Here is a 14,576-nt window from a genome sequence, read left to right as displayed (position 1 = left end):
GTAGGTCGTATCAAGTTCTACAACTTTCAGACATAGCATGTCTCCACCCGAGTTCATTTGAAAAACTCAAAAACATTTTCTTCAGAATAGAACTGACAACTTATAACGCATATTCAGATCGAGCTCAATAATTTGGATATATTCTACATCTAACTTCATATGAAAAAGCCATATAAATACAATTGTTTATAACCATATCACCGACGTCCGACGAGGCTTGAGACGGCATCTTTCATGAGGAAGATAAAAACAATCGCTGGTCTAAGCCACTGCCATGAATGAGAAAACCACAAGAGGAATGACATTATAGATGTTTTGTGAAACTGTCTTTGATGATGCACCTGATTCACATGTGTGTTTATTGAAAAAAAATCTATGACTTTTGAACCAAATGATACATATATGCTTCTTTGAACAAATTTGCGATGATTGTCCAGTAAAGGTCAAACAACAACCTTGTTGTGGGCAAGGGTTTTAGGGATAAATAACACTGGGAGGTTTGCAGAGTGACAACAACAGTCACTAGGGATAAAAGACATGAATCAGTAGTATTTACCACTTGGAACTGGGTTGCCAATGGGCCTCAGCCCCACGATAACAGTGGCATATATAGGGGTAGTTCCGCTGAGCCCGTGACTGCTCTTAAAATCAGCCCACATGCATGCCCCTGCCCCTGGTCTACCGGCCTGGCCTAGTGAGATTGACTGAGTGAAAGTTTGGGTTAGTGGATTGGACGGGCAGAGTGGCTGCCGGCGGCACGCATTGCCCATGGCCGAGGCCGATTGCCGCACGCTAGAAGTTGTTGTTGCGCTGCATCCCGCAAGATGCACGTCTCTCTGGACTCTGGATCCGATGGTCGCCTCGCCACCTTGATCCCTCGACGCCTTGTGTATTCAGGCGACCTTGCCGGCTCCCGGCTTGCCCTTGTCCATCAGTCCAACGAGCAACACCGATAGGTGACATCCCGACACACCCTGCGGCGTCCTCACGTGTTGTGTCAGAGCCGCTGTTCGTGGCGTTCTCCCACGTAACCCGCTTAATTAGCTTATAAACGAGTTGGTGGGTCAGCCCACTTACACCCTTACTGGCGCCTGCACCCCCGCGGGCTATGGCATTGCGGCCAACATCCAATGGCCTTGCCTGGCTAGCGGCTAAGTTTGTCGTTCTGCCCTCTAGCTAGTTGCCCGGCTGCTCCAAGCCCCATTAGTGACCAGTGAGAAGTCCATAATCTTCCATGGTGTGCTACTAAGGATGGACATGGGTCGACTCACGCGTAACTTAGGGTCAGCTCTAGTTTAATAAAATGAACTAAATTTCACCATAAAATAAAATTTAGTTCATTTAGTTGAACTAGAGTCGATCCTAAAATACCCACGGGTCAACCCACAGTCATCCCTACGGGCTACTCTATACACCTGCTCATGGGCTGGGTATGTTCGCTGGCAGTTGTGTTACATGCCCACTAATTAAGATTGGTCTTCATTATATTAGCATGCACCTAAGCCTGCCAATGGATTTCAATCTACCAAACCAACCCACTCTAATTATTTTTCATTAGCATCCAATCCAAACTAATCCAATTTCAATTTAATTCTAACTCGTACCAAACCATTTGGTTAAAATGGATCCAACCCACTCTAGTATAATGGATATGTCCATTTGGTACGTATAAACTCGGACCTAAAATTTTAAAACTCGTTCACACTATAAAAAATTATCAAATTTGACTGAAATTTGGTGGGATGATTTATTATGTATAAGAGCAACTTTGCGTAAATTTTGATCAATTTCTACATGTTGATCCCACGTATGCCTATTCTCTTATCTATTAGCTACCCAATTAAAGGATCCATTTGCCTTCCATGGGTTAAATCCATTCAAAACCTAAAATCACCTTACCAAACTCAGTCTATACCAATCCATTTGTCTCCATAACCCAATCCAATCCGTCTCCATAACCCAATCCAATCCAAACTATCTAAAGTAATAATCCATTTGCATCCAACCAAAGATAATCCAAATTAAAACCTAACCTATTTAATCCATTTCCATCCAACCCATTAGCAGACCTTAACAAGAATAGATTGAGTAGTTCTATTTTATAGAGCAGTTAATTTCGGATAAGTAATGTAAGCACACACGATTACTCTCCCTCTCTCTCTCATCAATATCTATCTAGTTTTGTTAAGCAAATGAATCAAAATTATATAACCTCCAATTTTTTTAATGTCATTGGTCAGTAAAAAAATGAACTAACCAATGCACACTACACCGGAACCCGGCATCTGTGACGGGCCAAAAGGCCTTTTGGTGATGGACGCTCGCCTGGTCAGTGTTGAGTTGTCACTGATGAGGCCGATACATTACTAAAGGTGCTACAGCCCGTCACGGATACCATATCAATAACGGGCTTGAAATAGAACCTGTTAAAGATGCTAGTCATCTGTGGTGGACATAATTTACAGCCCGTCACCGGATAGGCATCCAGTAGGACGGGCATGGACTTATCTTTGACGGGCTAAGAATTATAGCCCGTCACCGATAGGTTCTAAGCCCGTCAAGGATAATGCACTCGTGACGGGTTTTTGTTACGGCCCGTCACCGATGATAAAATAAAAAAAAATTGTTTTTCGGCTAACCTCTGGATTGCTAGTCATGTCCTCTCGAATACATGCATATAATCCCAGAAAAGAGAAATTAATAGAACAGATCTATGTATAATGTCACAATAGATGTATTTGGTAAGCAATATAAATATATATAAATATTTGTGAATTGCAAATATCGTACTTGGTCAGCAATCATCTATAAATATATACAACATATGTAGAACATGTTAATTGCAAATATTTGTGAAGAACACAGCTAGCTAGAAGGTATGGAAAAATTGTTTAGCTTTACACCACCGGCTAGAGGGTTCGAAAATTGTTCTACTTTACACCACACACAACTACTCGCAATCTTTAATGAAGTAGCACTACTTCGAAGTGGCATGAAAAGTTCCTTTTGGTGATATAACTTCCGAAAGCAAGAAGGAAGCTAATTCTTCTCTAATATTGCCGAAGTTATGAGGGGAAATATTATTTATATTTGCCTGTAATAGAGATAGCGATGAAACAGTAGAAACTTGCATAACGTGGTTAGAATGCTATAAGTAAACCCGTAATAATGGAACATTACCCAAACCTCAAGATCTGAATTCTTCACCTGCATAATAAGATTTCGTATGTGGTGGCACACGTGGAAACCACACGTGTCGCCAACCTGTTGTTGGATAGGGAAGTCAAGGTGGTGGTGTAGGTTTGTTTTTTCTCCTTGATGCTTGCCCCCTTTTAGGACATACTAGTCCCATACAGAGTCAAAGGTAGAGGTTAGAGGCGAGAAGTTGCACTTGTCACTTTTTTGAGAGTTCAGGTAGTAAACCCTACTCCATTTGGGGACAATGCACACCAAAATCCAACGATATCTGCGTTGTAACGTATTTTTTGGTTAGAATGCAAGGATATATGTTTTGAAATAGTTTCTAAGTATGGATGGATTACTTATTGTTGGTTGTGTGTACATACACGATGAAGTCTTTGTCTTGATGTGCCCACAAGCAATTTTTAATATATTCGACAACTGCTTCCAAAGCGTTGTTTAGTTGCGTGTCATTAATCCGCTGAGGGTCTAGAAAGCTGACTTGGCTGCTTGTCCATTGGGCCTCTTTCCAACACAACCTGTAAATTTATTGAATAATTAAAAAATTATGGAAGAATACAACGTGTGTACATTACGTATCTGAGAATCAGCTTAGGTGACCTAAATAAAGTTTATAGTCACCTTTCTAACACTTTTGGTTTCATTCGATTCCGATAAACGGTTTAGGAGAAACTCCAAAAACAATTTTGCTGCTTGGGTTGGAAACTGGTGCAGCATATTTTTGTTTCCTTTTTATTGAGACTGATAGATGCATCGTTTGATTTTCATTCCAAAATAAAAGTTGTGGAGAATTTTCTGTAGATATCCAGACTTGAATCATTTGCTGCTGTTCGTCATTAGACGGTTTGCGAGTTATGAATAAAACAGTGATGATATCGTTATGGGTAGTTAGTTATGGGTTGATGGAATAAATAGATTTTCTTTTTGTTTCATCGTCAAAAAGTATATAAAGGATTCTAAGTACTGATAGTTAGTCACATGTAGAAGTTATATATATAGTTTTTCTCCATAGGTGTTGAGGGTTCCAACGTAGGAGGTGTTAAACCGGGCTATCAAAAGGGCTAAAGCAAGTACATCATGTGTTGTACTGCCTGTACGTGACGAACTTTTATGATGTTATATGTTTTCCTTTACTGTGTGCATGTAATCACTGTGATTTGATAAATTCTTGGTTGACGTCCATGCTATACTTCATGTTCCATTATATATCTGATTTTTTAACATGTTTTCATTTGTTCAATTGATTCTTCATCCATGATCCTAAAAGTAAGCGCAGGCCCCGCTGACTCAGCTAACCAGCAATGCTAAAGAATGTCCACGTATGCCGGGGAGGGGAGCTACTATTTCTTGACTTGTTTTCTAAAAGAACAAATCTTGATTTGATTCGTTTCTCCTTGTAAATATGATGTTCTACTTTTCTTCCAATTTTCATACTGTACTTGCTGAGTATCTTTCACTTACTCTTATGTTTTCGTTTGGTTTTATGTACAAAATGACAGAGACATGCATGTGTTGGGTGTAGCACCCCTTCATCTTTACTTTTTACAGCACAATTTAAAAGTTAGAGTCGGTTTATAACTTAGCAGCAGTTGTGGTTTGGACTTTTACAAGATGTTTAAAGTTCGTGCTCATGTTAGGTGAGGTTGGGTTGGTGTCCGTGGTGAAATAGGTTACTTGGTGACTATTTCCATGCTATTATCTTATAACTGCTTGGTTGGATGTTTCTACTTATAGGGGAGACTGTTAAATTTCTAAAAAAGAAATTTTTTGTGTTATGATAAATTTATATATAAAATCTAGTAAATGTAAGGTATTATGATCGTAATTTTTTAGGAGAATCTACCTATATCATTTGTATTTGTATTTACACTAAGCATTTAAGAAATTATTGATGGTCGAAATTTTAAAAGTTTCATGAAACCTTGTTGTAAATGACAAATATTTTTTACCAAATGGAGTAATCAGTTGGCGTGCAAAACTTGCATTTCATGGAAATGGATAACTCTGTTGGATTGATAGGGAGGCAAAGTATATTTGTCTGAATTATAAATTGAATTTGAAGTTTATTTTAGGAGTTTTTTTTGTCGTAGATTATTTTTCACCCTTTGTTTTTAGATCGTTAAAACCATATACATAAAAAATTTCCCATAAATATTTTTTCATTACTAATAAGTCGTTTCACTTATGCTTAATTTCAATGAAACATCGAGGCCTTAATAACACCAACCCAGCCAACCCAAGAAAGGGCAAAGGCACCTAACCGAAAACAAACAACACAAGAAGATATTATTACCTGATTCAAGCCGAGATCAATGGAGATGCCATGGAGCCGTGGCAGTGTGGCAACAACTGCCAGCTCACTTGGATGTTTCAGAGTATTTTCAGCAGCAGCCACACTGCTAGCCCAATCCATGAACCAATTTTTGATTATTTGATTCCCAAAGAAGGCATGAATACTGACTTCCACTACACTTGTCGCATTCGGTTTAATTAGGGACCCTTCTCCCCTTATGTTGGATGCTTGATATATACTACCTCCGTCCCTAAATATTTAACGCCGTTGACTTTTTTAAATATGTAAAACTATATATACGCATAAAAGTATATTTAACAATAAATAAAATAATATAAAAATAATTAAAACTTATGTAAATTTTTTGAATAAGACGAATGGTCAAACGTGTATAAAAAAGTCAACGACGTCAAACATTTAGGGACGGCTACCACTCGCTCCTGAATTCCGAGGGGGAGATGGTGGAGGCTGCGAGTTGTCATGGTTGTTGTTTTGGTTTTCTACTGAGTCTGCCGTTATATTGCTCCTAGAGCGGGTAATGTGTATTCTGCACACAAAACACGGAAGTGGAAAAAGTTGTTGAGATTGATAGACTTGGCATATTTAAGCTGAAAGGAAGGACAGAAATATAAAAGTAGTGCTTAAAGGAATTGCAATAAGTTAACCTAATCCAAAAGTACGGAAAGGTATAGGCACTTAAAAGCAAGTATTTAAGCACTAATTTAACTTTGATAACAACAAATCATCAGTTAGAATTTCTGGACAGCAAGCATGAATACTCGAAAATGGTTCATAAATGCGCTTATTATGCGCCATCCATTCCATTAAAGGTTTCATACAAAAGAGCTTACATAAATAGCCACCAAAACACGTTTACAAAACGCGCACCCATCCAAAATGTGGCTAAGGGGAGTACATTAGAGGTCATCATACATCTCATGCTAATGAACTATTTAAGTCACCTAGCTAGAACAAGCCTAGGTGCTGTCAGAAGGTCCGGGAGAACCCGAAGAGCTAGAAGTCATCTCCACACCATCATCAAGAGGTGGAGGTGTCTGCATCACCAAACGGTAACAGCTCCCGCGGTGATATCGTATGTGGTTTGGCCCCTCAACACGGAGGCCGGAAGGGGGTGGAAGATCAGCAAAAACCCGGTGACTACCACCATGCCCTTTGAACATAGGGGACGGTGTAATCAACTGGTAGTATCCTGATGGAGGGGGCAACTCCTCGTCACCTTGTAGCATGGCATCTTTGCCGTACACGACCTCAGGTGGGATGCTCCAAATCCCAGCTCAGGGTTCCACCTCATGGTCGAGAATAGCGATGCGCCGCCTCGCCCGATAGAGCTCATGCATCAGATCCTCGATGATCCTCTCCTGGGATCTAACGAAGTAGCCTAAACGGAGGTGAGGGGAGGGTGGTTCACCTTGAAGAGATTCTAGACCAGGGTAGGTGACAAAGCGACCAGCACCCGGTCTAGAGGGAACAAAGCGGTAATCCACAGCGCACTCCGGGCTCGTGTCACGGAGGAAGCCGGTAGCAGTGTAGGCAGCATCATTCATGGCTCCCACGACAGTCAGCCCAGTGCCATACACCATCGTGTGGTGTCTGTCATTGTCCCTTGATGGAAGGACTAGCTCAACTTGATAGCTCCTTTGAGAGGCGCTATAGTTTCGCGTGAAGACAGTGTACTGGGATTGCCGACTATAGCCGGCGTGCTGCATCATTTCCCAGAGTGTTTGCTGCATGGTGCCTGCCATGAAGCCTCCGGAATAGTAAGAGGGTTTCAAGGAAGCCATCTACAAGGTTAGGACAAGATTATGTAGATTAGAAACCTTAAGTGAAAGGGAGGAACAAGAAAACTTAATTTTCAGGTTATGGACAGCAGCAAACCACAACAACAATAGGGGTAAAAAGCCTATTTAGGTGGTTGCTAAAAAGAAAATTTTTGCACAACTAAGTTTCTGTACAGGTTATCTACCCCCCTCAAACTTTTAAAAATTTTTTAAGCAAGTTTTAAGACCTACAAGAAATTTTAAGCTAAAGGGTACCGTTCTGTTTTTACAGGGTTCAGTGGGTGGCTCGAATTTTTAGACGATGCAAAACTGAAGATAAAATCACACAAAAATTCAAGCAACATCCTACAGGGGTCTTCTAACAACTGGCCAAGATTCATAATTTTCCCACCTACGGTCTATCCTGTACAAAAAGATTAAAACTGCTGACTCCAGATCCTAACAAATAACCGTTAGTTGCTAGATAATTCACTAAGCCATGTTTTAGTTGCCCAAAAATTATGAAAATTTTTCTACATGAAGCTAAGTTGATACTAAGCTAATCTGGTTCAGGGGTGAGTACCGTTGAAAGTTACAGAAAGCAAACAAAATCCTAGATACCCGTCCTGCCCCATTCTACCCATGCTAGGCCAAGACGGTTTTTATTTTGGTATTTAAAATTTTTAGTGAAGGTTCATTGCTGAACCTGAGACAAGCAACCCAGCGTCTCATTCTAGAAGTTTTAGCAAAATTTTATTTGCTCAAGTCATTCAAATACCTATGCTTAACTAATTAACCTAAGCATTTTTGGTAAAAACAAAAGTCTCTCACGGGAGGGTTTTGCATAAGCTTTTAATTTCAGTTTCTAATTTAGTTGACACTCGTTTTAAGTTGATTATATTGAATGAGAGCTATATTTGCAGATGGCAACATATATATGAGATTCTCGTAGCCTATAGCATGAGGAGAGAAAATCGTTTTTCAAAATAAAGTATCACCTAGAAGGAGTAGGAATTCTAGAAATAGGGTTTTCACAAATAATTTTTTCCAAGATAGTTTTGAGAATACCATTCTATGACTATTCTTTCCACGGATTTCCTACAATCGGTCGTGGCTCTGATACCAGGAACTGTGAGGACGTCCCAAAGTCTAGGTGGTGCAACGCTCCAAGGCATGTCAGCGCGAAATATCTAGATGGATGGAGTCTCAAATAAAACCAAAATAGTTACGGTAACCATCCAACCTCATCGCAGACCCCGACATGTCTTGAAGAGGGCACTACAAAGGCTCTAAGCCATCGGATATGAAATAGAAGATGCAACCGTTGGAATAGCCACACCAATCATCTACGTCATACGCCCATCAACCACTCGATGGTGGCAACCAAAAGCGTACCCCAGAGACTCGATCTCAACAAAGGCATACTCCCCGGTTATCTCAACCATTTCAAACCCATTCTCATGTGGGACTAGTCACCCAGGAATGCAACATAGTCTCACATAAATCATCTCGAGCATGATATCCAATAATAAGTGGTTCTAAGCATAAAGCATAAATAGTCTTAATGAGGTTTTAATAGTACTTGGCGACAAGCCATCCATATTGGTTCATGCGGTAAGCGTGCTACCCAAAAGCCCATAGGCAAACCGGCTAGGGTAAATCCCTAGTTAGAACCATCCTGGAAATCACAAGTTGCATCAAACTCCTCATCCAAACAGTCATTACCTGCAGCAGGGTCTGAGCCAAAAACAAGTAAAAGAAAGCAAGAAATCAGTACATTAATCAAATTAATGTACTGGCAAGTCGGTGACAACCCTAGCATGCTACATGTTGGCCATATTCAAGGATAAGCTGTTTATCGGTTAATTTGCATAAACGCCAATTTTTGTTCACAACATATTTCGCAACGGAATTTTATAACAATAGTATAGAGTAAGTAAAACTTGTAATATAAATGAATAAATAACACACATATACCCCTCAAGGTAGATCATCACCACTTACCATCATATCATCACCATTCACCGAACTTTACCCAAGTTCACCAATAAAACATTCCAACCATTTTTCAAGTTCACAAGAGTTTATCAAAATCACAAACTATACTCATGACACTTCACCATGCAGCTCATGACCGTGAGCATGGCTAATCGATTAGTTTTAGACTCTGCAGAGTTTGTACAACTTTTAATCCCACATGATATGGATCGCTCTAGTTTGTCCGATACCCGTCGGTATCACCACGCTCTACACATTGAGTGTGATATAGAGGTCATATCAAAACCGTTACATTGTTTATTGTCTAGCCTTGCACCAGCACGATGTGTGTTTTACCCATGCTACTAGCAAAGTAGCGCCACTAGGTAGCGGGCCCACGCTTTAACCTAGCGCTGTAAGGAACCCTACCCGGAATCCCTCGCGAGGCACGGCACCGTTGTATTGGACAGACTGTCCGCTCAAATCATCACATACCACAAGTCATTAATCAATTTCATCACCAACCATAGGAAGTTCTGATAAGTTACCAAAACCCGGTAACCCATACTCTTCGGCCTACCAAGATGCAAGGCTAAACTCTAAACAACTTAATAGGTTAAGGCCAGACCATACTTATTACATGTGGTTTGTACTGTTTTTATTAGTTGGTGACATAGAGTGAGGTCCTTAATCGACCCGGGCGAACGCTCCCTCTATCGGTGCGCAACTACCACCATATGTACACCACTCGCCGCCCAAGTCTAAAAACAAGCTATCTCCATTTTCAGTTCACAATACTCACACATTTAAAATTCTGTCCAGCAGCATCAAAATAACCTTTTTCACATATAACATTTATCAAAATGAGTAATTTGCAAGGCGGTAACCGAATATAAGCATATAGCGGCAATATAAGCATAGCATAATCCCTAATAACATAATAATTGTATCCAAGAGCACCCTATGGTTACAACCAACAAGGATTCAATATTTCAAGGTGGATTATACAGCAATTAGGTCATATCTACCATTCCCACATTTATATAATTTCTTTTACCAAAATTAATACTAGCTAACGTATGCATGTTTGCAATAGAATCATTTAGCCCAATAAAACATAGGATCAAAGTGGTCAAAGGAGGGGCTGACTTGCCTTCGTTCGCAAACACCTAAACCTGGTCTTCAACAAACTCACCCTCTTCTTCTTCAACGTATTCTTCCTCTATTCAAAATACGTGTATACGATAAATATAAAAATGCATGGAAACCAAAAATGCATGAAAATTCATGAAACTTATGCAGTGAGTGTGTGCTGGTCTCAGATGGTCTCTAGTGAAGGAATTTTTATTTTATCACTTTGTTTTACAGAGATATGCATTTTTCAAAGAAGAAGGTTTTAAAAAGGCTAAGTTTTATTAAGCAACATTTTTGTACAGAAGTGAAGAAAATTAATTTTACAAAGTTACAGAGCATGATTTTAGAAAATTAACAGAAGTGGTTTCACAATTTTTAGAGCTATTTTCAATTTATTATGGATTTAACAAGCTCTAGGAGACATTTAGGGCAAAACAAAAATAAAGGAAAAGTTTGTACAAAAAGTACCTAGTTTTATATGTTTCTAAAATAGTTCACTTCACGGATATAACAAAACTGGTTTCACAATTTTCGGAGTTAAAATAAATTTTCTACAAACTTTTGAAGTTCTGCTCATTCTCAGCTAAAAAAAAATAGAAATCAGTTTTCAAAATTTAATTCCAGCCGGGCCCACATGTCAGTGAATGGCGTTTTCTGAAGTGAGGGGCGTTTTGCAGAAACGCTCTCGGAAGATAGGGAAATCAACCCGCACTCCCTTGCTACAATAATATGTGTCTAGGCAGTTTTTGGATAGGACCCTATCTTTAGTCGAATTCTCCCAAGGAGGTCCCTGGTCGGGCTCACAGGAGCGGCAGCCATGGGTGAGTTGGATTTTTAGCTCACCGGCGACGATCGGTGGCCCGAATCGATTCGAGCATAAAAGAGAAAATGTAGAGGGGGTCCTTGCGCATCCGTGAGTGGTGGTGGTGAAGGAAATGGTGGTCCGTAGCCCTTAGAACGCGAGCTACAGCAGTGGTATGTCTTGGTATGGCCTTACATGTGCTTGTAATGGCTTGGTTAGTGCATGCAAGGGCTCGGTTAGTGCAAAATAATTAGTGCCAGAGCTGTCTCAAGGTACTAGGGTGCTCACCAAGCCAAGAAACGGAGGAAACGAGGTCCACGAGAGTGGTGAAGACGGTGGCCGGCGGCGAGGTCGGTGACGCCCACCACATGTTCGACAGTTTGCTTCTAGGGCAAAAGAGGCACCGGTGAGCTCGGCGTGATACGTAGATCACGTTCCATTTGATGAAAGAGAGAGGGACTCACCGGGGATGGAGAAAGATGACGCCTAAGTTGCCGGTGCCGAAAAAGACGGCTGAACTTCGGGCATTCTGGGCATAGGATGCGTTTGCTCGGGCTTGGAACGCGATGTGGGGAGCATGCCCTTGCTACTGGCGCGCTAGCTTGAGAAATAAGCAAGAGTGTTGTAGGGGGAGTGAGAGAGAGGGGTGGCTGGTGCAATCATGGGGTTTCTGGGGCTCCCATTGGGCATGGAGGGCGGTGGAGGCTATGAGGAGAGAGTGAGAGGCTGCCATGTGGGTCCTGGGGGTGTGGAGCCCACTTGTCACTGAAGAAATTTGAAAACTGGCTTGGAGGCTAAGTCAAGTAGAGTTGGCTGCAAAGGATTTTTTGGAGGGAGAGAAGAAATGGTTAGAGAGCGATCTAGCGTTTGCCACTCCTCGTGTGTTAGAAGAAAGTTAGTATAAGACTTTTGCTGAAACAAAACTTCAAAAAGAGGTTTTGAAATAAATTTTACGGAGAGAGCAGGTTTGAATCTACTAAACAGTTTTTCAAGATTTTGGAGAGATTAAAATAGATCAAAGAGATAGCAAACCCTAAATGAAAAATTTTGAATATTTGAGGGTTGATTTCTGACATATCAAGATATTTTTTAGAATTTTTGTAGAATTTTTGGATGCATATAAATACCAGATTAATTGTTTTTGTGACACTAGGCCTATTATTGCATGTGATGATAAGATGATTAAGATCCAAAAACAATTAAAATCACTCAACAACCACATGATACATTTAAGTTAAATTTAGTTCTGAGGTTTACGGCTTGGGTATGTTACATTATCCCCCGAACTATCGCGGTCGGCCGAATTACCAACATAAACCCGAAACCCAGACATCCTTTACCCTGAACTTTTAACAGTGGACAAATTACCCCCCTCGACCCAATTCAAACTAGTTTTTTCCTACGTGGCATACACGTAGCAGCCCAGTCAACATTTTCTCTTTTTTTAATGGTGGGCCCACATGTCATAACCCTCTCCCTCCTCTCCCTCTCCCTCTCCCACTCCCTCCCTCTCTCTCTCTCAGGTGAACAGGGCGAGGGCGGCGAGCGCTCGGTGGCTCAGCGCCACGCGGGGATGGTAAAACGGCACGCGGGTCCGGCCGTGCGGGCAGCGGACAAACGGCCGCGCCGCGGCGACAAGGTGGAGCAATAGGATGACGGCGGTGGCGAAGCAAAGGAAGCCAGACGAGCGGCGGGCGGGCAAGCAGTCGGCGGGCAGACAACCGCGCCGCAACGACGATCGAGGTGGCGTAAGCGGAGGTGCTGTCGTCTGCCGTCCTCTCTCCCGCACGCCGCCGTCCGCCGTCATCGCCCTCGCCCTCGCCCTCGTCCCCTCGCGCCGAGATTGATGGCGCCGCCTGCCACTACCGTCCTCCGCTTCGCCGCCGCCACCAGTGAGTCCTTCGCTTCGTAGCCGCCGACATCCTTCACTCGCCGTCCGCACGCCCACACCCGCCCGCCGTCCGGCCATCCCCGCGTGCTGTGACCATCTTCCCCCGCTTTGCCGCCGCCGCCATCCTGCTGCTCGTCGCGGCGCAGGCGTCGGCCCGACGTCCGGCCGTCCCCACGCAGCACCGAGCGCCCACCCGCCGTCCGACCGTCCCTGCGTGGCGCCTAGCGCCCGCCGTCCTTGCGGCGTTGCCCTATTCGCCTGAGAGAGAGAGGGAGAGGGAGAGGGAGAGAGAGGGGGGTATGACATGTGGGTCCCACCGTTAAAAAAAAGAAAACATGCTGACTGGGCTGCCACATAGGACAAAATCGCTTTGAATTGGGTCAGGGGGTAATTTGCCCAGTATTGAAAGTTCAGGGTAAAGGATGTCTGGTTTTCAGGTTTAGGGGGGTAATTCGGCCGACTGCGATAGTTCAGGGGGTAATTCATACTTTTCCTATTAATAAAGATATTTGCTAGCTGACGTCCGTGGTTTTTTGTTTTCCTTTCCTGCTTTAGGAGGGTTTTCCATGTTAAATCTTGTGTCTATCTATTGTTGTTCATCGTTTATTTGCCAATCGTTCCCCTCTGCTGCGGATAATGAGACTTACATTGGGGCCTACTCAGCAACAAATTAAATTGAACATGTAGGTATCAAAGCTTGAATCTGAACAGTGTACTAATGGTTGAAACAAAGTTATCTATGTGAATATTACCTGCGGCATACGTATAATTAACACATCAAATTATCCAAAGAAGGGTTGTCTGTGTGAGTATTATCTATTGTCTGTTGGGTAATGATGGATGAATGCTGTGGTCAAAACCATATGAACTATTCGAAAATTTCATAAAGAATATTAGAAAGCTAAGAGGAAATATGTGCATGTAGTATAGTACAGTAGCAGGCTGCTTCTTGGAAACTCTCATATATGAGTTGTGGACTATGGCATCAGCTAGTTAATATTTAATTTACAGAATAGGTCATCAACTATGCAGATTGGTTTGTCTTGAGAAAAGGATGCAAGTAATTTGACACACATACTGATTGAGATTAAATTATACAATATTCTAATTGTCATCAACTGGGCAGTCAGTATTTAGTCAGCATCCCTTTTTTCTAGTATAGAATCTAGTCTTAACTGTATCATTGTCCAGTTGATGACAATGCTTACATACAATCCTGATATAATATTGTATAATTTAATCTCGATCACTATCTGTGCCAACTTACTTGCATTCTCTTAATCAACACAACCAATCTGCATAGTTGATGACATACTCTATAAATATCAACTAGATGATGGCACTGTTCACCAACTCATATCTGAGAGTTTACAGGAAGCAGCCTGATATTGTACTATACTACATGCACACATTTCCTCTTGCCTTCTTATATTTCTTTGTGAAGTTTTCAGATAGTTCATATGGTTTTCACAGCTTTTAAATCCGAGGAGACAACTTCCT

The sequence above is a fragment of the Oryza brachyantha genome, chromosome 11 (genome assembly GCF_000231095.2).
Source record: "Oryza brachyantha chromosome 11, ObraRS2, whole genome shotgun sequence".
NCBI lineage: Eukaryota > Viridiplantae > Streptophyta > Magnoliopsida > Poales > Poaceae > Oryza > Oryza brachyantha.
Note: the sequence above shows the minus strand (reverse complement) of the source record.